Here is a 26,510-nt window from a genome sequence, read left to right as displayed (position 1 = left end):
TGTGCAAAGCAGGAAGGGAGAGGGTCAGCAGGATGTTCCCAGCCCTCAGGGCAAATATTTTCAGCCATCAAGGGGGTACTGCATCCAGCCCTCTTCTGCCTCTGGAGAGGAAACATTGCTGCATGCAACACTGTGGAGAGAGATGGGGAAAACTGAGAGGAGCCCACCTGAGGCTGATGTGCATGTCAAACTGAGCCTTCTTTGGGATTCCCTTTTCTGCTGCTGGGGAATAAGTAGGCTGAATATTGGTGATAAGTGATTCACAGATCAGGCTGACTAACGCTACAGGCTTTTAGTCATTCTGTCAGAATTGTACATATCCCTGCAAAATGCAGGCTGCAATTAAGCATATCCAAACAAAGGCACTTCCAGTTACAGTAGAGCCTGATTTAGGACAAAAAAGCAGGCTTTTGGAGTCAGGCTCACCATCTCTCATCCTCAGGGCTTTTAGCCCCAGTGTGGAATAAGGATAGCAGTATTGCAGAAATGGTAGGGATCTCCACCTAAGTAGGAGGGAAACTGCAGCATTAGGTAATCACTACACAAGTGCTGCATGGCAAGCTGAGTGGGAGAGAAGTACATGAAAACTAGATGACAGAAAAAAGGAGACAAAGTCCTTACAAGGTTAAACTACAAAGTCATTAGAAGTTCACACTGAAGAAATAAAATCTGAGATAAATGCAAATTAAAACATCCTAGACATTCCTGACATATCTTAAGGGATACCCAGCACAACAGTCAGACAGGTCACTATTTTTCTTTTCTGCTTCAAATTGCTGTATGACATTTTCATATTATACAGCAATATAGAATGAGCAGGATTACAAAAAAATTAGTTCCATCATTTGACAGCTGCCCATTCGAATATCTTCCATTCAGCTCTGGGTAATTAACAGCTCACAAGAAGCCTGCAGATTGAAAAAAAAAAAAAAAAGCAATTGCTAGTTCATCTGCATGTTTACATTAACGTGATATTTTAAAATATGAGAAACTCCATCTGACAGTAGCAGGCACATGTTTTTGCTTTAAAATATTGCTGGTTTTCCTCAGATAATGCTTTCCCAATGCCTGCAGTATCCCCCAGTACTTAGCACAAGGAATGCCTAAAAAAAGAAAAAGTGTCATTCTGCAGTTATCTGATCCAGTAGTAAAGCTTTTGAACACACCCACAGCAGAGGATTTGTCTGTCGTTGTCCCAGATGGAGCCACAGCAGCACACCAAGGATTTCCCTTCCCTTGAACTCAGAAAAGGAAACAACAGCATACAATACTATGTTCCCAGCTCTACAAACAGTAAGTGCTTGCAACCAGGAGTCCAACCAGGGGCTTGAGCACAGGAAAGAGCTCCATGATGGCTCCATGAAGGGATGACATAGTGGCCTTCTCCTTCCAGTGCAGCTGAGAACTGATCGAGTACTGGTACACAAATCACACCGAACAAACCCAAATGATCCATCTCCACACACACATCTGTAAAGTAGGACCACCTATTGTGGAATCTCGCAAACAAAAATGAAAATAAATGCAAAATGACCCCGTGATGGGATGTCAAACTGCCCTGACTCTTTGTGCTACCTCATGGCTCTACCAAAATGGCCCGAGCCCACACAGACAGCTCATGGGAGCTCTGCCTCATGGAGCAATGCCCCATGTCTGCAAGGACAAGGTAAGCCTGCATGGCGTAAGAGCCAAAATGAGGGATGCAGGACCTCAGGCAGCTCTTCCAAATGCACTTTCTTGTATCCAAGACGTTACAGCAGTCCAGGGCTGTGGGTGACAGAGCTTGTGCCTACAGCTCTCAGCTGTAGGCTGAGAGACAGGCCTGGAGACCCTTTAGTTTGGGTTACAAATGCATTATAGACTTTTCTTTGCTCAGCATCTTAATACAGTGGAACCAATCTATACCTTAATTTTTACCTATAGCCTGTCATAACTACTGTAATTACCATATGCATGTTACTATTCTCCAATCAGTAAAAGTTGGTACATTACAGTTTAAACTAGAAGTTGTTTTTCAGTTTTCTTGCAGTGGAAAATTCTGAGACCCTTTTTCTACTTGCAGCATCTGCTGACTTGTTTGCCTGTGCTATCTTTCTGCTTGGTAAAAACATCCTCTTGTTTGAGGTGGGTTTATCCTTTGCCCTAAGTCATAAAAACCCCCTTCTAACTAACATAGCCTTTGCCATCCAGTAAGACTGGCTCAGCAATTATTTTCTTCTATATCAAAACTTGCTTTCATTTCTATTCCTTCCTCAGCTTCTACATTCAAAAATCTTTCTGCCAAGCATCCATATCTGTGAGACTTTCTTGTCAAACTTTCATCCTTCCCAACAGCATGGAGATTGAAGAAAGATGAAAATGGGCTCTGAGGGGGAAGAACCTGCCCTGAACTAGGGATGGGAGTAGGGAGTGCTGTGCCTGAGATGCACATGGCCTCACCAGTGCCAAATGAACACCTTTGAGGACAGAAATGAAGACTTCTCTTATGGCAATCCAATCCAATAATTAGTCTTTCTCACTCTGTGTTTCAGCCAAGGGCTTTGCACAGTTGTGGGCAAGCTCTTTTTCCCCTCTCACAAAAATGGCCAAACTACTCCTCATCCTGCATCTGAGGCTGCCCTGCACACTCTGTTCATCTGCCTCCATAAACACACCCAGGATCATGACAAAGTGCTGCAGGCCCTAAAACCTCTTTTAGTAGCCACAGCTGGGATGGGTACAAGGGGATGTGGAGGCGGCCACCCACTCATTGAACAGCTCCAGGTCCCACCAGAAGCAGGTGGGCAGAACAGGTGGAGTGGAAGGCCTGAGGCTGATCCCATGCCCAGCAATTTAACAGCAGACACTGTCACTGGCCCCCGGGGACAAACGCTGCTGCCAGCTCTGTCTGGCTTTGTGCTGCACAGCCACAGCACTGGGCAGGCCAGCACAGCCTTTCCACTCCATGAATTTCACTGAAATACCTGTGCTTGTGCCAGCAAAAGAAGTCTGTGAAAGAAAAGACTTGGGAAAATTCTGGAACAACTTTTTTTTTTAAAATAAATATTTTAAAAATATTTAGTGCTGTACACAGCAGACAATATATCAATAACTAACATGTTCCATTTGGCTGGGTTTAGGAACCTCATACCTTTTCTGTCTCTAAAGATGCCTATGGGAATACAGACACTTTTTGTTATTGTAATAAATGCTGCTTGTTGAACCCTGTTATGGGGGTAATAATATGCCAAAGTATTGCACACACATGCATGTATATACATCTATACATTGATATATACATATATGCAAATACAAGCTGTTTGAATAAATTCCTTACAGTTCTTCAGCAAAGGTGGAAAGATCCATAAAAAAATAAAATTCTATAAAAGGTTCTGAAATTAACATAAGATACAGAATGTTGAGCTGAGGATAGATTTTATGATCCTCTGCACTTAAATTAATGATTTCAGGGTGTAAAACTGAAGGAAAAATACTGCTGAGATTAAACAGTGCAGCTGCTCCAGGACCATTTCAGAAAGCCACTCCTGCTCAGACTCAAGAAGAATTTGAAAAGCCTACTAAATAATTTGCGTCCCCTTTTCTTCCTATACTATAAAACTAAAGAGCATTTATGAACAGAGCATAACTCAGTAATGACATAGCACAACTGAGCTCCCCAGAATTGGACTGCAGCCCCAGTTCTGATGCCACCTTGCCCAGAGAGGACAGAGATGTGACTCAGCCACTCCCTGCCGCAGGTTAGAAGTGACAGGACTGTCTCTCACCCTCAGCAGCCACAGAACAATGAATTTTTCTCTGCTAAATGGGCATCTGCACTTTTGATTGCTCATTTGAAGCTTTGCTCTCACAGATGAGGTAGACCACAGCCCAGTGTTTCGATCTCCCAAGGGACACAGCACTGCAAAGTATCCATCATCCCAACTCCTCTGAGAAGCCAATTCAGTACAATTTTAGAAGCCAAGCTAAAAAAAATATTGGTATTTCTCTCTGAAAGAGTTCCCTGCTGACAGGGAGGGAGAGAGCTGAGCACTACATCTGTGGGACTGAAAGGAGATAGCAACATCATTGCTCCTTGGAACAGTAATCCAAACCACAGCATCAAAAGAGAAGGAACTTTGGAGCTGCAAGAAAGAAGGAACAGTATTTTTTTTATTTGTCTCTTAGAAATGGGAACTATGGTCATGTGGCTGAGGCACATGAAACATACTGCAGGCTCGGAATTACAAAGCAGGAGCTTCCTCCTCAGACAATAGGGACATAAAATGTTTGGAAAAACCAAAGAAAAAATGCCAACAAAATATGACTGCAAGAAGAGGAAGGATACAAGTTTTAGAAAGTGGAACAGTTCCTGGAGCACACATGTTCTGGGGCTGGCTGTACCCCTGCTTGACTTTGTTTTGGGGCTTTTTTATAGATCTAGGACATGAGCATCATCTACCCTAGCTGATAGATCAGCCAGCACTAACACTGCCAAGAAGCAACCTGTACATCATCTTACTCATAACAAAGAAACAAATATTAACTTACTGTTAAGGCTCTAAGATATATTACCCAAAGAGGATTACTGTATTATGTATGAAACCCCTCTAATCCCATGTGTCTTCCAAAGAAGTCATAGGTTTGTTTTTGTTTATAATTTTTAAACTGTAGCTAATGTCATCTTGGGTTCATAAAAGGAGCCTGAAAACAGGAAATCCAAGGAAATTACTCTAGGGTGTCATAAGGCTTTTCTCCTGTCAGAAAGTGAGTAGACCAGTGCTGTTTCTGAGAAATGGTCATCAGAATGATTCACTATATCTTGATCCCAGCTCTCTAAACTCCATTCATCCATCCATCAGCACTGCTTGTTTATAACATTTTCATTGCAAGAAAGATTAAATCACAATCAGGTTCTTGCATTTCATACACATCAATCAAAAGAGCTTACAACCTAAAATTCAGTCACTAAATGTTTTTTCAGACCTTGCTGTCTCTCTCTCCTTGCACTCTGACCAGTTTGCTACAAACCATGTTTCAAAAACTACAGTTTATGTGTTTGAAGTAATGAGTCACAAGTGCTGTGCAGTTAGAACCTTTATGGGGCTGCCTGTTTGACCTCAGCTACATCTGAGCCTGCATTATTATTCCCTCAAGCTTCCTTAAACATAAGAGAATACATCTCTTCAGTAATGCAAATACCAGATAGCCAAGGAAAACAGCAGTATTTTAAGGGCCTCTGTCATATAGGATGTTTTGGCAGTGCTTATGGAAATAGGCTCTGAAAGATATGAATCAGAGTGGAAGCACTCAGACCTTCCCCTAGTAGGAAAAACAATCTTTTCTGATGGTCAGTAAGGAGACTGAGCTACAGTGCTGGGAAAGATGGCCCAGAGACTCCATGAAAAAAGGTTTCATGACTCTTGGATTACAGGTTACCATCACATCTGGGATATGGATATCCTCACTGTGTCAGTATGCTAACCTGGAGACTATTGCTAACATGGATAACTGTGACCTTCGGTGAGGAAGAGCCACATGTGTGCACTCAGAGGATGAGCTCAATAAAGAAGTTGTTAAGACAGGTTTGTTGACAGTGAGTTACTTCTGAGTATACTTAGTTACTCAGAAGACATTTTCAGCTAGGTATGCATGAAAATATATAAGCACATGAGGGAATAAAACTTAAAAGACAGAACATGTTTGGATTTTTTTTCAATTTCTCCTTAAAAAGAGAATTTTCTTACTTTCTTACTCTCACTGCAGAAACAAGTGGTCATATCCATTTAATAGAGAGAAAGAGATGATAAGATGTCACACTGCTGAGCATAACTCCATTTGCTGCTATTTCTGGTCCTAAAACACAGCATCCCTTCTACACATTCCCCAAAATTAGAGCAGAAGAACACTATCTGATTTTACCTGACAAAACAAGCCCAAAGAAGAAAGTGGGTGACTACTACTGACGTAAAGATTAACCCACCATTTTGGTAAACACAAGTCAGGAGGGCTTCTGAAAGGTTTGATTTCCAAATATGATCAGCACTGCCTTCTCTCCACTCCAGCCAAAGAGTGTCAGGCTCTCAAATGAGCAGAGTTAAATTCACACCAAGCACTGCAGAAATACCAGCTTTTAATTAACCTCTGGTAAATGGGGGATTCGTTCACATCTGCATTAAAGGTGGCCAACACAAGAGTAAATGAAAGACAGAATTCTCACTAATCTGAAAGAAGCAATTATAAAACAGGAATATAGTGCAAGCCAGCCTTCGGTACTTTATGATAATTTACAACGTGCCCACGATGTATTTAAAGAACTTCCTTGAAATGAATAGAAAAGAGAACATAAATAGCTTTAAATTATTACAGGCCTCATACACATGCCCTATATTCAGGGGTTCCTTGGCAAATCAATGAATACTTCATGCAGAACTCTTTTGCACAATTTAGTCTATAAGGTCCTAGCTTTTCTTAGAGCACTTTGGCAAGGATCAAATTGAATTTATTTACAGGTCTAGTGGAACTATGCTGTGTGTCAGTCCAATTGTAATGCAGAGCCAAGGTAGATGGGGTTTAGGAGGAAACTTCAGGTTCTCCTGGTTTAGGAGGAAACTTCCAAAAGGGTCCCTCTAGAAAGCAGATTCAAGCAGCCCCTCCCCCAGCTGGTTTGGGAAAATATTTCCTTGGAGAAAAGGGGGAAAAACCTTTTTATTTAACAAGCAAAATATTCACAAGCATAAAAAAATTAATATTAAACAATAAAACCTCTCACTGTTCTGAAGAGATGGCAAATTCAGAAAGTCCTTTTTTGTGGACTTTTGCCCACTTCTTTTCCTCCTCTTCACTCTCAGAACTAGTCTTAAAGATTAGAACTTAATATCCAGCATAAACAGAACAGACAACTGGGGGAGATACAAGCACCATAAAGTCACCCTAGGACAGGGGTTGGTCCCCTGTGCTCCTTACCTAGTGCAAATACACTTTCCCTTCCAGTCAGCCACCTGCTGATGCTCACTCAAACCACAACACAGATGATGAATGCCACTGCTGTTCTGATTTACCATCATTTCACCTACATTTTTCACTAACAGAGTATGGGAAAATAACCCTAAAGCAATAATAATGAAATTATTGGGAGTCCTAAATTTCAGAAAGGGGTGACGTGCCAGTAACATTTGGAAGGCAATACAATAGGAATATTGTTTTAAAACCTTTATACTAAAGAAGGTTCTGAACAGCTTGATTAATTTTGAAGGCAGTCCTGCTTGGAGATAGAATTTGAACTAGACAACTTACAAAAATCCCTATTTAACCTATATTTTTTCTGAGACTCTAAATGCATGTTTTATAATTCTAAATGTGCCTCTAGCCCTCAGAATAATCTAACAAACTTGATATTTCCTTTCCATTGTACACCAATGGTTTCCAGTGGGATACCTCATTCTTCATAACAAAGATGGTCAAACAAGCACCTTTCTGGATACACATAAAGGATTATGCATCCATTCAAACTTAAAACTTGGACTCTGGTGCCAATTAGACAATGTCTAATGCTTATAAAATATTTCTTGGCTGTCTTTGTCTAGCAATAGCAGAAACCTCTTGGGCATTGTTGCTCAAGATTATTTTTTTAACTGAAATAGAACAATAAGATTCTGTCTCTACATGAGTCAAACCCAGAGAATATGTTCCTTATGGGTTCAGATTTTCTTTGGCATGACTAAGAATTGAAGCCATACAAACAGGCCTGAACCAATATTCCAAACTGAACAGCTAAGAGGCAAAGAAGGTTGTATCCTAATTTTTTTTTTGTTTTGATCCACTACTCTGATTAAACTGAAATGAACTGTCACTTTATATTTTGATCAGACCAATAAGAGATTACCCTTCTAGAAGGAAGCAAAATCAGGGAAGGCAGCATAAAGTTTATGACTGAAAGAGCCTCATTTAGAATCTCTGCACAGAAATTAAAAGGTGGCAAGGTGTTGTTACCATGCCTAGTAATTAAATTCACCCCTAGAAGAAGCCTTTACTGGTTTCCTTTATACATTTTTGAGGCAGTGAGGCAGCCCAGTGTCTTCTCCCAAGGTTAACACAGCCATTAGAAACACCCCCATCATTTTTCCATCTACCAACCACTGGTCCAGACCAGGGTACCAGAAACATCCATTTAAATCAGAGCAGCCCCAGTACAACAGCTGTACCTAATAGATCATCACAAGGCATGTGTGTGTCTCATCCAGCTCCAAAAATGACTCAGATAAGTGAGGAATTGGCTACCCACCATGCTCAGGTGTCTGCACTCAATCACGTACGCAGCAAAATGCACAAGTCCAGAAGCCACGAAGTATTTCAGTGTTCCACTTAATTAATTTTTAAAATCATTATTAATCTTAAAAAAACATGCTAGTGTTAAATATTGTTCTGTTACCAGACAGAACTCTGTGTGTGTGTGTGTATTTATCTCTACTTAAGGAGGGATTCTAGAGAACTATCTAATTAAATAATGATTCATTAGGACAGTTTCTAAAAGGTCTTCTCCACAGTGCATCATCTAAGCAGGATACACTGGGACATTTGCTTTTGCAAACAGCCTACGTGACCTCAGCAACAACAGCTCTAATGATTTTAGTGTTTTGCACCACCCATGAGCCCAGTTCTAAAGGGGCAGGTCTGGAGTTCTTGTCACAATATCACTTTAATCTGATCACCATGACACAATCAGTGCTTTCAGTACATCCTTTTCAATGAATCCCTAAAATTCTTAGTGGTAGGCACAAAGCTTAACCAAGGTGAAACCCAACAATCTGACTGGTAAAAAGAAGTAACCATGTCCCCATGAGATTTTTTAATTTCTAGTCACTTACATGATTTCAGGAGCTGATTATTTAACTGCTTGAAATCAACTTTTTGGCAACTATGGTTTGTCTGCCCTATAAAATTATGCCACATGAACTGGAAGACTGGGAAACATTAATGTTTGTGTTCAGTCATCTTTCCAAAGAGGTGATCAAAAATTTGGCTCCAAAATGAAGGAATGAATTCCCAACAGAGCTCAACTTGGGAATAGTGAGTTCCTTTGAAAATACACCTGTAATGAGACTTTCTATGTGCCAAGGATTCTTACAATCCCTTCATGAATAAGAGGTGTGGAAGAGTTATAATCCATACCCTTAACTTAATAAGGAATAATTTCTGTCAGAAAGTTGGATTTTTTTGTTTTGTTTGGGTTTTTTTCTGGGTTTTTTGGTTTGTTGGTTTTGGAAGGGTTTTTTTTTTTGTTGTTGTTTTTGTTTTGTTTTAGTAGGGTTTTCTTTTTGGTTTGTTTGAATATTTTTCCTTTTTATAAATCCTCTAGTCCTACAAATTTTTGAATAATTCTAGTGCATCCTAGGTTAGGCTAAAATAGAGTCTTAAGCAGGGAGAATTTTGCTACTAATTTTGTCTGTGGGCTGAATTGCCCACTTTGTCTTTACAACTTTCTCAGGTAACACTAAAAAATTATAAACTGTCCCTAGGCTGCCTTGCAAGGAGAACCCAAACTCACACCCCCATGTGCTGAGCTGACAGAAGGGTTGGTGTTGCCCCTCCCTAGGTGCTCTTGACACAGAGAACATTCCAGAAGGGAGCAGCAGCCCAAGGAAGGAGGATTTGGGCACATCTCCTGGGAAAAGGTCTCAGCAAAGACAGGCTCCTCAACAAACCATGGACACACCCAGCAATATTTAGACCCTCACTGGATCACTCTCAAGCACTGAGCTAAGAGCCAGAGCTGCAAGTGAGCCCCTGCAGAAATCTGGCCCTGGATCTCTGTTTTTTGACTTTTTCCTGACTGACCACCTAGAACACCTCACCAAATCCCACTTTTTTGAAACATCTCTGTCAAATGCATTTTACTCCCCTCACTCTTGCACATTTTGGGATGCTCTAATTTATGTTTTTAATCTACTACAATTCGTTTATAATTGTTTGTGCAGTGATGCCTGACAGGGAATGCTTTATAAATAAATCAAATTTATGACTATTTATAACCTCTCCCTCTTGAAATTTCTCAGCAAATAAATTGGTCCTACAGCGCAGTCTTCTAGGGTTGGGGTTTCTCTGTAGACATTCATAAAAACACACAATGTGCATGCATGAAAGGAAGAGAGAAAGGGACAGAGGGAGAGTGTGCACGTGTGCGTGGTTTTTCTTTCCCTGAGTAACTTCAGGGCATATTTAACATTCTGTTCACAGTGCTCAAGGCATACAGGAAAAACACAACTGAAGGGGATGAAAAAAAGGAAAAGTCCTTGCAGCTTCTTCATCTCAGGCTCCATCCTTCCTTTCGTGGGACAAAGGTTTTCATGTTTTGTTTACTACCCCTGAGTAAGTTTCTCTTCGGTTTCTTGCTGCTTGAGCAGACAGAACACATGAAATGAGGCAGATATAAGGACCTCTGACAACCAGCACATAAAACTCATTTTATTTCCTTAATGGAAGGCTAATTGGTAATTAAAAACATGACTGTGACCTATGCAGTACCCAGAGAATAGAAATTGACTTCATTTTAAACAGATAAAGCTCACAGGGCTGCAGCTCTGCAGAGTAGCAAGATTTTCTATGCAAAAAAAAAGAAAAAAAAAAAAAGCAACCAAAAAAACCAATGACATTTGCCAGTTTTTCAGTCCCTTGGTTGACTCCCAAGAGCCACTCTGCTGACCCTCACTGCAGCTGCTACTGATGTTGAAATAGACCCAGGGACAAGAAGCTGGAAAATGGAATTATGGAATTCAGATTCTCGCCCTGGCCTCCCCCAGGGCAGGAATTTTCATTTTTTGTAAGACAAATGTGTGCTTCATCCTCCTAGGTGTGTGTATTGTAGGGATAAAGAGAAACTAATACTCTTACTGGGTGCCAGCAGCTCCTACCCAGCCTGCAGGACACTCCACCAGCCCCACAGAGCTCGTGGCAGTGCTGGGGTGGCTGCAGAGTAACACGAGATTGTGTCATAAAAATATATTTGGATTTGCTTCAAACAAGCCAAACACACAGATCTGGGAATGTTAAAACATTTTTGTTCAATAAAAATGTTTAAATATGTGGCTCTGCTATTTCTCCGCTTTCTGAAGCTCTCTGAGAATTTCCTTTACAGACAAGGAGAATATTGCACTTAGACTACTTCTAACTTTTCCTTCTAATATTCCACAAAACCAAGTTTTGAAATACTGGAATTTTTCAGACAATACCTAGATTTTCACCAGCCTGACTGGCAAACCAGCAGGAATTAAAATTGGAAAAAAAAAAGAGAAACAGCTATGAAATGGGTTAATACATGCTCATGCATTTAATTCATTTCAAATAAGGAAGAAGGATTTCTAATTAAGTTCAGACACTAATAAAGAATAGATATTGCACCATGCCATTTTTTGCAACTGAAAACTCTGTAAATAAATGTGGTGAGCCCTAATTATCATGCCAGAAGAGAGGAGAGGCATCCCATGTACCTGTATTTTCTTTTACCATAATAAACCCTTAAGACAATACTTATTCCCATTCAGAAAAACTTAAAACTAAGAAAAAAAATAGAGTCTGGACAATGAGAGGTCAGGAATCTTATTTATCTCCAATAATTTCCTTTAATTAAACTCCGCTTGATTAGCTTCTGGCTGGTTTGCAAAAAGGTGTATTCTTCCTATATTCCCTGGCTGCAGGGGCAGCTCTGTCTCCTGGAAGCATTGTGGGATCTCTGTCTAAAAGGAAAATTAGATTTCAACTAGCCTGTCTGAAAAAAAATAAAAAAGGAGGTCTAAATCCCACCCACAACCAGAACTCCCTTTTATCATTTCAGTCAAATTCTTATGGCACCCATCACTCAGGGGGAACAATCCTGGTGAAAACAGCTCTGAGAATTCAGCCAGATTTCCTCTATGTCAGAGCTCTGCTCAGGGCTGGCAAGCATCCTGCCAAATGGACTTGAATTTCCAAGATTTCATGTTCACTTGATGAAAATAAGATGTTGCACTCTGTGTTTTCACTCTCTCAGTTCCCAAGGCTCCCTTTTTCTTCCATCACCCTCAGGCTCGGCGCAAAAAGGATTCATATTGATCTGTCTGAAAATTATTTTTAATGCTATTAATGTTATAGGCTGCTGTAATGGATGTCTTCCAAGTTTTTCATCCTGACTAGTTGTTCTGACTGTCCAGCAACACTAAACACAAAACTTGCCTTGCTGCTGGCCAAGACGCAGCTCCCAGAACAGTAAAACAACCATAAAAAATATAAATTCGACAAACACAATGAAATTTCTCATGAAACAAAGACCTGATTTCGAAAAAAAAATAAATTAAGATTTTTTAAATTAATATGGATGTAATTTCTACCAACTTCTAGAAGGTCTGTACAACCAAGAACTGAGGACAGTAAAATTTGGCATAGTAACAGCAAAAATATTCTACACTAACACAAAATCAAATTTCACAGACTTGGGGGATTTTAGCATTTTCTTTCAGTTGTCTACAAATTGTGCTAAGGCAGTGCTGTGCTAGTGTTTGAGTTCAATGGGGGAACTAATTAAAAACTATAATTAAATGGAATAAGCTGCTATTATTTATGAAACAGTGAAAAGGGTGTTAAAAGAACAAACATAGACATGGAAAAAATGTTGATATTGCGTTTTCATTCTTTAACAGTCTTTGGTACTGTTAGTAACACACAGATGGAAGGGGAACCAGTTTTGCAGGTAATAAGCATTGCTCAGTCCACAGTTTATCCTTATCCTTTGACAGACTGCAAGAACAAACACAGCAACCAAAAATTCATTCAAGGAATATTTTATGAATGAAAAAGGAGCCGATGATTCAATTTTCACAAACGCTTTTGTATTCTGCTGAAGTCTTCTCATTTTAGTCAGTTGGTATAAACTGAAATTTTCCAGAATATTTTCTTCTCTCCTAAAAATATCTTCCTTATGGAATCCATCAGGATTCATGAAGATGTAGAAAAACATTCATAGGATAGCATGCAACAAGGACTTATCTTAAGCCCCCGAGCAGGACTCTACAATCTACTTTATACCACTTATATTCCAGACAACTCTGTCACTTGCCTGTCCTCTGTTTCACTCTCCTATGCTGTCTCACCCTGCTTTCTTTCAAACCCAATTTGTTTTCACAAGAAGATAAAAAAAAAAGCCATAATCAATGAGGACTATGAAGCCACTGGCCTATGGCGAATGCCATAAAATAAAATAATTAAGGGAAATTCTTTAATTTTAATTAGCTTCCCTTCTGCAATCATTCCCTTCATGAAAAGTTCAATTACCAAGTGCTGTTAGATTCACTGCACTATATTATAGTTAGCTGGGCTGTTGCACAGAAATGGGAACTGACAGTGAAATCTCTTGTACAGCTTGCCAGATATGAAACTAATAGGGCTGAATTATCCCACAAGTCTTCTGGAGCTGCCTGAAAGGATGAGATTGCCAGACTGAAAGGATAAGTTTGTCTCATCATGTAAGTGCTTTAGATCTTCAGAGAAGGCTGCAGGGGTTATACAGTCAATCACATACTGAATGTGACTCAATGTCATGCTATTGCAAAACAAAAAAAGCAAACACCACGCTATGATGTGTAAACAAATATACGAGCCACAAGATGCAAGAAAAACTCCTTCTGCTCCACACAGCGGGGATGAAAGCTTGGCTGAAATTCTGTGAATGAAAGGATGCATGGATGGACTGGGGATGATCCAAGAGAGATCAACAGGGATCTCCTGAAGTGTACAAAAATTACCTGAGAGGAAAAGCTGTGGTGAGACCGTTCAGCACAGAGAAGATAAATCAAGACAAGGCTCTAGACTGCTGCAGAGAGGTGGTGAATTATTCATTTGCCCACTTTCACTTTGGATACCACAGGAAGTAATAGCTTTACACTGGCATAAAGAAGGTTCAGGATGGACATCAAGGAAACCTTTCCTTGGGATGTCAGTAGTGGTGAGAGGGCTGTGACAGAGCACACTGGCTGGGAAGTTACAGACTTTAAATCCCTAGAGGTTAAATTCTGCTGTGGGATAGGATGACTAAATGGCCTACCAGGGTATCTTCTAGCCCTAACTTTTGCATTCCTGAGGCTCTAATAGATGCCCATGGCCTCAAGGTGCAGCCAGATTTGTCTCATGAGGGAGGCAGCTGTCTTTTAGGTTTGGACAGAAAGACTCCAGGGGACAGTCCTTCTCTATTCACGAGTGAAAAACCCTTCAAAATGTTTCTGACACCCATGCTGCTAAGGCAGATCGAGGCAAGAAATCTATTAGTCATTTGGGATTTCAAGGAATGCTTCCATGTGTCATCATTTGAAAAAGGAGCTCAGTATCTCTCTTGGGGGAAGCAGAATTCAGGCTTCTCCCCAGAGCTGATCCATTTGGAAATGTCACTGCAATTGTGCTGGGATGGAGTAAGAATTTCTGCTCTTGTGTAGCAGTTTCAGGGTTTTCAAAGATTACGCTGCAGAGCCCAAGTTAAGAAGGAGGGATTTTCCCCTCCCTGGAAGAACTCTCAAGCACCATGATTCTGACTGATTCTCATCTAGGCTGGTGATAGTTATAACAGGAGTTCTCTTCCTCAGTGGATCTGGTTCTGAAGGGCATTCAGGAACACGACCTTGTGAATGTTTAGTCTCCTTTTGATCTCTTTTGCCTGAGGTCCACAGAGCCTCTGCACCAGAAATCTATGAGATTTGCTGAGCATATTTGTAATTAATCCTAGACTTAGAGAAACGTGGGGATTAGTGGATTGCTGAACTCCTTATGTCTCTGGAGCAATGCTGGAGTTTACTTGTTACAAGCAGCAGAGAAAGAGGCAGAATTTGGCTTAGACCACTGAACCTCCTGATTTCCATAGATCAGAGAAGTCGTCAAAGCAGCAATACTACCAGCTTGAATAAATACAGTCTCCTTCATCCAAAGGTTGCAATAAGACTCCACAGACAGTAATGAATTAATTAAAATATAAATCACAGCCCATGGGCAAAAGAGAAACTGTTTCTCTTTCACAATTGGGAAAACTGAGAAATGCATAGATGAAGGTATTTGAAGGTTTAAGGTCTTCCAATTCATAAGTACCCATTTTAGGACAATGACAGCCTGATTTCACTCCTTTTTATTTCCAGAGACACCAAGTGGTTTGTTGACTAATTGGAGTGATGATGCCTCTAGGAATAGGAGCTTGGCACAGTGACTTGACTGATTTAACCAGCTAACAAGCTAATAGCAATTTACAGAAGACAAACCTCTGACAAGCATGAAAAGACCCTGTCTAAATGTTTAGAAATCTGATTAATTCCTGGTGGATGAAAACTGAATGTTGCTGTCTCTGCCCCTCTTTTGTTGCTTAGACTCCACCTTCTGCCATCTCTCTAATCTTTTGTCTCTTTTGTTGCTCTGCACTCCACTTTTCTTTTTGGATACAGGGATTTCCAGAGGTTCAGCTGAAAGCACAGACAGCTGGATCTCCATGTCCAAACCAAAAGCTGTTCAAAACTGAGAGACAAATTTGGAAATTGGACCTACCTGATTACCACCTCATGAGAAAATCAGGAGAGGGATGGTGACATCCTGGGAAGTTTGCTATTCCACACCACAGATATGGTACACATAGCAGGCGATGTTTGGGAGGTGCCAAAGAAACTTTTTTATCCCAAAGGATGGTTTTTTGGCTCACGTTTACAAACTAACACATAATGCCCTCGGAACACACCTATTATTTGGTGACATTTGCATTGTAACATCAAAATGACACCAGGACCTCACAAATGCAACTCTCCAGGACTGCAACAGAGTAATGCAGAAGGCCTCTCCTCTTTAAAACAGAATAAAACCCGATTATCTAAAAAAATGGTGCCCCTAGTGAGTGCACAACAAGGGGTACATCTCTAGGTGTCTCTCTTAAAACAAGCACAGTACATACAGCTCACTGCAACAGCATTTCTCCTTTAAGGCACTCAAGAGAATTCATGCTGTGGGTAGATTGATGAAAATTGAGATTCCAGATCAAATTCTGAACAGGTCACAAGTAAAAGGAGAATATAGACTTTATTGACTGGTATAATTTGGGGTAGGAAATGCTGCTCTAGAGCATTGCAGTGTGAGCAAGGAAAGCCTTCCCAAGGAAGGAGATCAGGGCCCTGATAACCCAAAAGACTGCTGGAGCCCCACAAGGAGGGATGTGGTGTTATTCCAGCCCCAGCTGTGCCCACAATACCCGTCCCTTCACCAGGACTCCTACTCTGTACTCTCCCAAGAGGAGCTTTACAGCCCTCTAAAATAATTTTTATGGGTCTGCATTTTATTAGGCAGTAATTTCTGAGAGAAATACTGCATGTTTAGCAGTTATTCTTAACTGTTTAAGAATATGCTGGTGTTTAGGTAAAAAAGAACCCAAGAATGACAAGTACTATTAATTTCTGTTTTTCACTCTTGGAAATTCAAGCCATTTAGGAGGAAGAAGAGAAGTGCTGCCATGTATACAAGCCTATGAGCATCAATATATTTTAATGTACATATTTCTTATATCTACCCTCTGAGTTTTCCCACCTCTGAGTGAGACTGCATCATCTGTATTGCTCTGTAACCTAAAATCCCAAGTTTCCTTAGGAAACCTTCCTTTCTGAACAATTTAATATGATGTGATATTAACATCCCAACAGTTTCCCCCTCAAGAATTAGAAGTGTCACTCTTTGTTTTATCTAATTTCTGCTAGATAAATAAGGTCTACCTCAATTAGAGAAATTCCCATATTCTGCACTTTCTATTTAACTGGTGAGGCTTTCTTTACTTTGTACCCTGAGCTCTTCAGTGGCCTTGCCTCATTTAAAATCTGTATCTCTGCTCAGCATGCCTGCATTCCTGTGGAGAGTTGCTTAATCCCTCTGTATACTCCCAATCTGCCTGCAAGGAACACACAGAGCATTCCCAGATCTTTAAATGGAGGCAACACAAAAAAAAAAAAATCTTCTTTTATTAATGGAAAAGAATTCCTGTACTATTTAAAAAAGAAGAAAACAAAAATCAACCAAGCCCCCTCTTTTTTGGTTTCATCCTTTTTTCCTGCTTTACTCAATTATAGCTGATTAACTGCCATGACATATGAGTCATACAGGATCTAGGACACAGGATGCATTCAGGGTTGCTTAATCATGTTCTAATATCTAACATGTACACTTGTTTACTAGGTAAGAGAGTTGTGCATGATATTTACATTGTGCCATGTTAACTTGGGATGTTAAAACTGGAATGGACAGAATGATAAACAAAAATGGTACAGGCAAATAAAGAGGGAGAAAGAAAAGATAAACCAAAGCACGATGAGAAACAGACTTCCAGGGCATGGGAAGAAAGAATTCACATCTCTTTTTTTTTTTTTTTTGGGCCACTTGTAGGTCTTGTCTTGATTATATCAATCTAAGGTCAAGGTACCTTTCTTTTCTTGGTGAATGTCTGGTTTTATCCTAAAAGCAGCCAACCTCTCAATACCTCAAATTTTTCTCATAAGTACCTAACTCCCAAATGTCCCTAAAACCCCTTCAGATATGAGGAAAGCCATCTGTGTACCAAATATCGACTTTTGCTGCCTATTTTGAGGTGTTGATGTCTGCCTCTAATCACTTAAGGAAAAGGATATCCTACATCCAAAAAAAATTTTTTTTTTCTCCTCTCCCTCCCTCATTACAGCATTTATCTCTCAATCAGCACATCAGCTTTCAAAAGAGCTCACAGAAAGAAGCCAAGCTGTCTCTAGGTCAAGACAAGGATCACAGCACCGTGTTCAGTAGTGGGCAAAGAATGGTGGAGAAAACAATTTAGCCCAAGGATTCCCCTCTAAAGAGTATCTTTTTTTTTTTTTTTTAATGGGTAAAAACAATAACTAAAAAAGATTACTTGGCTGTGAAGCTTACCCAGGAATAACAGAGCTACATCGACAAGATGGAGGAAAGGAACAGAAATAAGGCGTGCTCAATATAAGCAAGGATATTTGAACCAGAATACATAAGAAAGGTAAGGAATATGTAAAATTTAAAAAAATTCTATTTGGCCAGCTTCTCCTGGAGACACTTGACAGGTGAACGTGGTTTTGAAAGGCCTGAAGGCAGTTTACCACAGGGACTGAGTCAAGGCAGCTTTGCAGGAGAGAGGACAATGGCATTCTGCAAGGCACACAGGACAGATGCCTGTTTTAGAGAGATGGTTTGCTGTCTCTAGGGATCCTCATCATGCATACAAGACAACATGGAGCACTGCAGCAAGCACAGTCACAGAAATAGAGCTCAACTTGGAAACTGTTTTACAAATTAATTGCTTGTTACTTCGACTCTCCTTTGTTTTTCTTCCTTGCACTTGATGGCTTTTGTCTCTTGTCCTCCTACCTGTGACTTCTCCCATTTTCAACCCACTTTATCACCCCTATTTAGATACATTTTTTTTTTACTTCTGTCACACTCTGACAGAGTTTCCAAGCTCCTGATAAAACACTGCAAGCACCCTATAGTAACAATGTTTTTAATCCCCAGGCCAGGTGGTTTTTTTTAATGGAAGCCTACAAGAAAAATGTGTTCCTTGGAAGTCAGCAGAAGCTGACAATGAGGCATGAGAAGTCCAAACAAGACAGCACCAGAAGCTGCTGCTTGCTGGGTGCTCTGGGCAAGACTGGTCAATTCTGCAGGGATCCCTCAATGTTTAGTCCCTCTCCCAAAGCTTCGTTTCTGTTTTATCTCTTTTTTCACCCTTGGCCACTCAGCAGTTTTCTTGTTAAGTTGCCTCTGAATAAAAATTCGCAACTGTTGGTCCAGACCTTTGGAGGCAAGAGCTGCTAAACTTCTAGCCTGTACTATGGTCAAAATTACTGCCTAGCAATTTCCAGGAAACCCCAAAATCCCACAGGCACATTCTCCACGCTTTTGTTAGTCCTGCAAAGGGCACAGCAGTGAATTAGAGACAATATTTTAAAAGCCATCCATCCAAATTCTCGTCTCCCTGTCTGTATCAAAGCATCTACCAATGTTTCCTGAGCTAATTCAGCAGCTGTCTCTACGTTTCATGGAAAAAGATAGAGGGTTGTCTTTTCCAGCTATGTCAGGAGCTTTGTACTTTTTGCACAAAATTTTACAATTGATTGCCTTTGTGGCAGATAATTTCAATTCCCCTCCATATCTAATTGCCAGGAGCTGTTCAAAATTGGTCCATTTGGTTTTCAGTCCAGTTGTGCACCTGCCCAGAAGCTGCTGCTTGTTGGGTGCTCTGGGCAAGACTGATCAATTCTGCAGGGATCCCTCATGTCTAGTCCCTCTCCCTAGGCTTCATTACTGTTTTTTCTCTTTTTTTACCCTTAGCCATTCTGCAGTTTTCTTGTTAAGAAACCTCTGAACAAAAACTCCCCCTCCAACAGCACAAACAGTGATATGGCAGAAAAGCTAAAACACAGAGCGATTAAGATATCACTTCAATTTATTGCCCAATTTAAGTTATCAAGGCCCCAGCACTGCACACAATTCTCTCTGAAAACAGAATCTGAAGGGCACAAAACTCATACCTCAGCTCTGCAATGCTTGTTCAGAAACGTTACCACTTTATTACATCACAAGTGATCATAAAAACAGCGTCTCCAAAACCAAAATACCAAAGAGCCTTATAAAAATTGTTTAGCTATAAAGGAGGAAAGAAAACCAACAGATCTGTGTTGTTCACCAATCTGCTAAAGTAAAAAAGATTAAAGCATACTGATTTACAACATTGGAAAAGAATTAATCTGACTCATACAATTACTAAAGGACATTTTTCTCCATAACCCAGTAGGCAACTTCATTTTTCATCCTGTTGAACAGTATTTCCAACTTTTTTTTCTTTCCCTGGTTAACAAATAGCCTTTTAGTCTTGTTGCTTTTTAACTGTTATTTCAACAAACAAACAAAAAAACACCCCAAAAAACTAAAGGCAAAAAATGACCCAAACATTAAACAACCAGAATATCTCTGTAGGATATTTGCTGTGTGGGGCAGATTATTGAGGGAAGGCACTGAAATCCCCTCAGCCTGATCCCTGCAGGGAAAGTGGATAACTCTACTGCCTTGAAGCTGAAAGACAAGTTTCAGGAACAAAAGTGACAAGGGCAGTGGAAACACTGAAAAGATGCAGAAATTAAGGAATACCAATTATCTTTGCTATGCTTTTGGAAATATAAATTCAACCAACTCAACGTGGGTCTTCAAGAGTACTGGAGAGGGTCTTTTTACAAGAGCATGCAGTGACAGGACAAGAGTCACGGCTTTAAACTGAAATAGGGCAAGTTTAGTTGTTTGAAATTCTTCATTTAGTTAGTTATTAATCTTTGATTTATTTAGCTATTTAAAATTCTTTACTGTGTGGGTGATGAGACACAGGTTTCCTGGAGAAACTGTGAATGCCCCATACTTGGAAGTGTTCGAGTACAGGCTGGATGGGGCTCTGAACAGCCCAGACTAGTAGAAGGTTTTCCTGCCCACGGTGGGGGGGTTTAAACTAGATGATATTTAAGGTTCCTTACAACCAAACTATTCCATGATTCTATAACTTTTTTAAGAGCCAATGGGGCTCCTTAAAAAACACTTTGGTTTGGGTTTGTCAACATTACCTGAATGAACTTATTTGTCTATATGAAGTTATAAGCCAGCAGGAGCTTGCTGGTTTGCATGGATGTTAGCAGCAGTGTCATTAAAAGCTCTGCATCAACACCCAATTACCAAGGAGAGAGGACCTTTCCTTTTTTTTTATCCAATTCTTACCAATTTGCCAAAGAGACATCACATTCTAGTTCTCTAATTGGCCTCTCTAACATTCAGATCTTTCGTAATCTCTCAGATTTCTCAAGTTACAATAAGAAGGAGAGAGAGGAAATCTATTTCTTCTATCCTGGGCTACCACAAGCAAAGGCTGAGCAGGCACAGTGATGCTTAACATGGGCCATTCAGCAGCACTGAATTAGGGCAACTCCTCTGTCTACTGCAGAAAATGGCAAAGTGCTGAGATACAGGTGAGTATCTTCTCACATGTGGTCTTCTCTGGGCAACACAAACACACTGGTTGGCTTCAAGCTGCAGATATTGGCAAGTTAATTATTGCCAGCACGTTAATTATTGCTGCTGTTCCTATTATTTTCTACTCATCATCTCTCCTGTAACGATTCACTGGCTGCCTTGGAGAAAGAAATGTGTCTGCGGGTAATGATTTCACTGCTTTCCCTCCTCTGCCCGCCTCTCCGTCGCTCTTTTATATTGAATAATCATTTATGTGGTAGTTTAATTAGCTAATTATGAACATGTTTGGGTATTTTAAGGAGGAAGAATCATTGTTTACTTGTTAGTAATTAAGTGGGTTCCATTTGATTTTGGTGTTGGGAAATTTACGAATATTATTTTTCTGCGTGGCGCTACCGAATATTAAAAACGTAATTATTTGCTTATATCTTGGTACACTGAAAGGAGAAGTAAATTTCCATGACTGTAGCTTTGGGCTTCTAGTGGATTATTATTAGTATAACCAATCTGGATTTACTTATCAGGATGCAGAAAGAGCAGTCAAGAAAGGAGACCAGTTATGGACAGAAAGACCTGATGCATTTTGGATGCCTTGGTGAATACCCAATTCACCTGTCTGCCATCAAAGCCAGCACAAACAGCTTCCAATTCCCTCCTCTCCCCATAAAGGTGTGGGCAAAAGGAAGCATCTCAGTGGGTCACTCATAGTCCTTGTGGTCTGCTTGCAGCAGCCGTTTGAGATCCCACGTTCCTCTCGTGCACCCCAGAGCTGCTCTCTGCCCGATTCTCCTGACACTAACAACAAGGCAGGCTGCCAGCAAGCACCAGCAGGCCTGGGTGGAAGGAATGAGCAGGAGCAGTGCAGGCAGCCACACCAAGACTCTCTCTTTTCCAGCAGGATCCCGAGAGAGGCAGGCAGGAGCACATCTGCTGCAGCTCTGCTCTGCCACGAACGGCAAGCGATCAGATTTGTACAATCCCAGGAAAGTTTTAAAATGCACAGGGCTAAAGAAACTCATGCAAGCCTGGTCATGGTGTACCTTAAATATTGGTAATAACTTCCCAGGATCAGGTCCCACCTGTGGCACTAATCCATCCCTTCCAGTGGGGCAGTATGGATTGAGAAGGATAATGCAGAAACAAGGCAGCGTGAAGACTTTGGCCTCCCCACTGCACTCACTTTGAGCAACATACATTACTCAGTCATCCCATCTTAACTGAGTATAGTTTTAAGACCTCCATTTGGCAATTTCAGGGGCAGCTGAGAAGATATTTTACTCTTTGGTAATGCAAAACAAGGAGCAAAATGTGCAGTGCACTGTCTCAGGGTGAGAGAAACAACATGTTCCTGCCAGTCTACTTTATGTGACAGCGTCGAGAAAGGAGAGATGCCTGTAGGAAATCTACACTTCAGTTCCCTCCCAAAGGCTGACTTTATTTAAAGAAAAACCCAGCACAGCTCCTATGTTTTTCAGCAGCACTGCACTCAGCATGATTAATGGATAACAAGGATAAACAAACCAACCTGCCTTGTAATGTGTCCCCTATTCTGCTCCTTTTCAAGCAAATTTTAGGGTAAACCATAAATCAGCTCTTCCACACTCCATTTTACACTTTCTTGTATACTGCTGGTTGCTCTTTTCAAATATTTTTTTCCTAAGAACTCTGAATCTGTTTCAAACCAGGACATAGTATAACAAACAGCACTTAAATACACAAATCCTGAATTTGCCTTAAAAGGACCTAATAAGAACAGCAGAACTGTATTTATAAATGTTTTTCTTTGATTTATAATTTCTGAGGCTTTACTACACGTTTTCAAACTTCAAAAACTATGCAGGCTAGAATGTTAATGTTTTTAAAACTAAAGCTGAAAGAAATGTAACTGCAGAGGGCTGGGCTGTCACAAAAAAATCTACTGTGAAACTCAAGGTGAAATAATGGGATTTAGCAAGACATGCAGATTAAGTGTGCAAGTAACATCCATTGCAACACTCCAGAATCCATCCACACCCAATTCGTATTTACAAGGGTCCCAAAAATTAAATCCACCTTACAATGTGAACTGAAGGTCATTGGAGATGGGTCCAGCTGCAGCAGCAGGGGACAGAGTCGTGGAGTCAAGGACCTTGGCTAAATATAACCTGCCATCAGCTTCATCCTGCCTTAACCTTGAGGCCATTGTCAGAGCATTCCGGGGAATTTCAAGTGTCTTGGTGTCATGTGAGAAGAAAGTTGCTCTCAGGTACTCATATCGCTGCAATTCACAACTTCACAGTTTATTAATGACATGTGTGCAGTGAAATTAGATGTGTGAGCCTTAAGCCTCCATGCCCTCACACCATTTTCCCACAAGTATGATTTTTTTAAACCTAGAGTGGAATTAGAATTGAGAGCAGAGCCCAGTCCAGCATTTCATTGTTAATTAATATCTTGTCTATATGAACATTTTATTGCCTCAACACTAAAAATCTAGTTTCCTAATCTAATTTTTAATAATCAATAATTGTTCTTCCCTCAGTCATACGACCCATCTGAACTGACTAATTAAAATTAAAGATGTTCTTCAAACATCTTGAGGTCACAGATCACCAAGACCTACAGCACAGTGACAAGTATGCAAAACACACATGTATGTCCAATAATTTGGAGTTGTGTTCTCTCCCTGGCTGGCCAGATTGCAGAGCTACAGAAAACTGCTGCAAGCTTACAGCTGGAGCTTTGGTCACAGCTGGGGCAAAATCCTCCAAAATTTCAGATTCTTGGAATCAAATAAGGACACTTGTCTTGTGCATAGCCCCTGATGCAGGCTCGCTGCATTTCAAGCCAGCAATGCTACCTGTATGTTTTTAAAAGATCACTTTGGAGCTAGAAAAAAATGTTGTAAACTCTCAGTAACATATGCATATGATCAAGAGCCAAGATGACTCTTATGCCTCATGATATAAATTTACAAATTTACTTCATTAGGAAAATGTCTAAGTATGTCTAATCAATTTAGGCACAGTGTTTCAGCCCAGGTATTACAGTTATTGTGACCCAAGATCTGCAGAGTTCAATTAAATTTGCTTTTTTGCAGATAATAACTGTCAAGGATAGGAAAAAATGCCACAATACCCCATTAACAATGGTTTTCCAGCCCCAAAACCACAACAGAATGTGCTGCTGAGCACAGAGGCCCCACGAATGCTATATATAAAACTTAGATTTCTGTTCCTATTGTTGACAGAGTAGGGAAGAACAAGGCAGAGCAAGGGGAGGTAAAATGCCTTCAGAGATGATCAGAGAAACAAAGAGATTTATTCATTTTTTCACCCCTGGCCTTGAAGGACCCCCCTTTTCCTCATTTGATGGCTAATACCACAAAGAGACACATACTTATTATGGTAGAAGTAAAGCTACCAATAGCCCAGACAGCAAAATCAGAATAATTGTAGCAGTGGCAGTTGAAGGAACAGGGCTGGGCTCTACAATATATTCTCCCCTGCACTGTTTTTATTTTGCTCACATTATACAGATGAAGCTTCCACTACTTGATTTCCAAGCTTCCTCTCCAAGCCAGGCAGCTTCACAATCACAATGTTTCCTAGTACTTCAGCCACCATTTTTTTTGTTAAATACTACTAGTTTTTACTCTACCTCCTTTCTGCAAATCACCTTCCAAACCCAAGGAGTTATCTTCTGAGTCTTTTGGGAATATGTTGCAAAAGTGTTGCATTTTTCTGCACTAAGAAATCAAGCCTTTTTTATTCAGGGCTTAGGGAAAAAAAGTCTACTAAAATAGGATCAGAGAAATTTTAAACCAGGGCGGGAAAGGGAGTACAGATTCATCCCCAGAGTATACAAAACAGAAACAAGATTGAAAAGTGAACTAGGCTCAGATAAAGTCACCTTGCTTCAAATTCCACAATTACACATTCCCAGGGAAGATCTCTGAGCTGCCCAAGCAGCGAGGCTGCAGATTGCATCTTTGCTCCAGGTTTATCAGCTGGTGTAAGGATGAAATCAGCAGCAGGATAAGCGAGACCAAAACAAACACAAGTGGTTTTGCTGCTGCAGCTGGAGGAAGCTGAGCACCCTCCAGCCCCGGGGCTGCAATCAGGACAGGCTGGAAGAGCACACGAGGTTTAATCACTGGGCTCCAGCTGAATTGCAGTGCACCACGCCTCAGCTGGTCCCCCATTATCCCTGATTTCCTGCCCTGGAAAGGACTGCATGCCTTCAGACACAGCATTGGAAGCAGCCAGGAAATACATTTAGACCCAAATGGTGCAAAGCACACTCAGACCTCACTGTTTGTTTATAACTGGAGTGAGCACAAGGATGGATGTGCATTAAGCAATGCCCTGAGGACTGGGATTCTGCCCAGTGCACTTCCCTTCTTCCTCCCATTCCCAAGAGAACAAGAGTCCTCAGGGTCAAGGCTTGTTGTGCAGTCTGGACTAATGGTTACCCTAGAAAATATTTCTCTTTACTAAGGCACGCTTAGAACTTGTTATTTTGGGTTATTCTAAGTGAAGAAAACACATGAAGCTGCAGATGAAGACTGTTACATGTACAAATTGTGTTAATACAAAAGTTTTTTCATGTACAGATGAAAACAGTAGTTTGCAGCTAAGTGCATTGACCTTTTCCTTCTGAAGCCTGCTCTTCAAAGACTGCAGGAATCTGGGTCTGGAGAAGACAAGTGACATTCTCTGAGGTGGGCAGCAGGAGCATTTCAACATTTTAATCAACCTCAGGTACATGTATCTCACAGGTTGTACAAAATCAGACCATAAAAGGTGCTCCTGTCAGTCATAAATTTATAGTAAATCCATTTAATTTGGGACATTTCTGTGGAGTCAGAGAAAGTCGTACAGCTAGTCGTACTATGATTTGGAAACTGCTGCTCCTGGACTGGAAGGAGGATAAAAAGACATAAAGCTCAGTTATTTGGTTTGCCTTTAGATTATTTCTGATACCCCATCCTATCATCAGAGATCCTGATGACATGAAGTGACCCAGTGGTGAGTGGCATGCTCCTCTTTAACCTTCACCTACATCAGCAGGAGGAAGGACAAAGGAACTGGGTGCAAGGACACCAACATGCAATATGCAAAGTCTCTAACTTTAGACCAAAAAGGTAGAGCCTTGAGGGAGGGAGCTCAGGTGATCTAAACAAAGCAGAGACAACCTGGACTTTCCTCTGGCTCATTGCTGATGCAAGGAGTGCCAGCAATTTAATGCTGGGAAAGCTCCAAGGCAGGACTCACAAGAGCTAGCAGACCCCACCAGCTGCACTGGCAGGACACGCTGGCACTCTGCTCTCCTTTTGCTGTCCCAAGGTGGCTGGGTGAATGCAGCCAATCTTGTTAACAGAGGGAATTTTCTCAACACTGTTCAAACAAATCTAGGACATTTCATGAGCCAAGATGTTTAACTCCCATTTGCCTGACCCAAAGCCAGTGTGTGACCTTCTCCTCCATGACTCCCCTGAGACAGTTTGGCCT

The 26,510-nt window shown here is 40.7% G+C and overlaps 1 protein-coding gene across 8 annotated transcripts in view; it reads right to left on the bottom strand.

Annotated features, from left to right (window-relative positions):
- The window catches only part of CACNA1C (calcium voltage-gated channel subunit alpha1 C), a 453,063-nt gene that overhangs the window by 193,342 nt on the left and 233,211 nt on the right, over window positions 1-26,510 (bottom strand). The gene's annotated exons all lie outside the window — the stretch shown is intronic.

This window comes from Passer domesticus, chromosome 5 (assembly GCF_036417665.1).
Source record: "Passer domesticus isolate bPasDom1 chromosome 5, bPasDom1.hap1, whole genome shotgun sequence".
NCBI lineage: Eukaryota > Metazoa > Chordata > Aves > Passeriformes > Passeridae > Passer > Passer domesticus.
The sequence above is the reverse complement of the archived record's forward strand: the minus strand, read 5'-3'. Positions and strand labels throughout refer to the sequence as shown.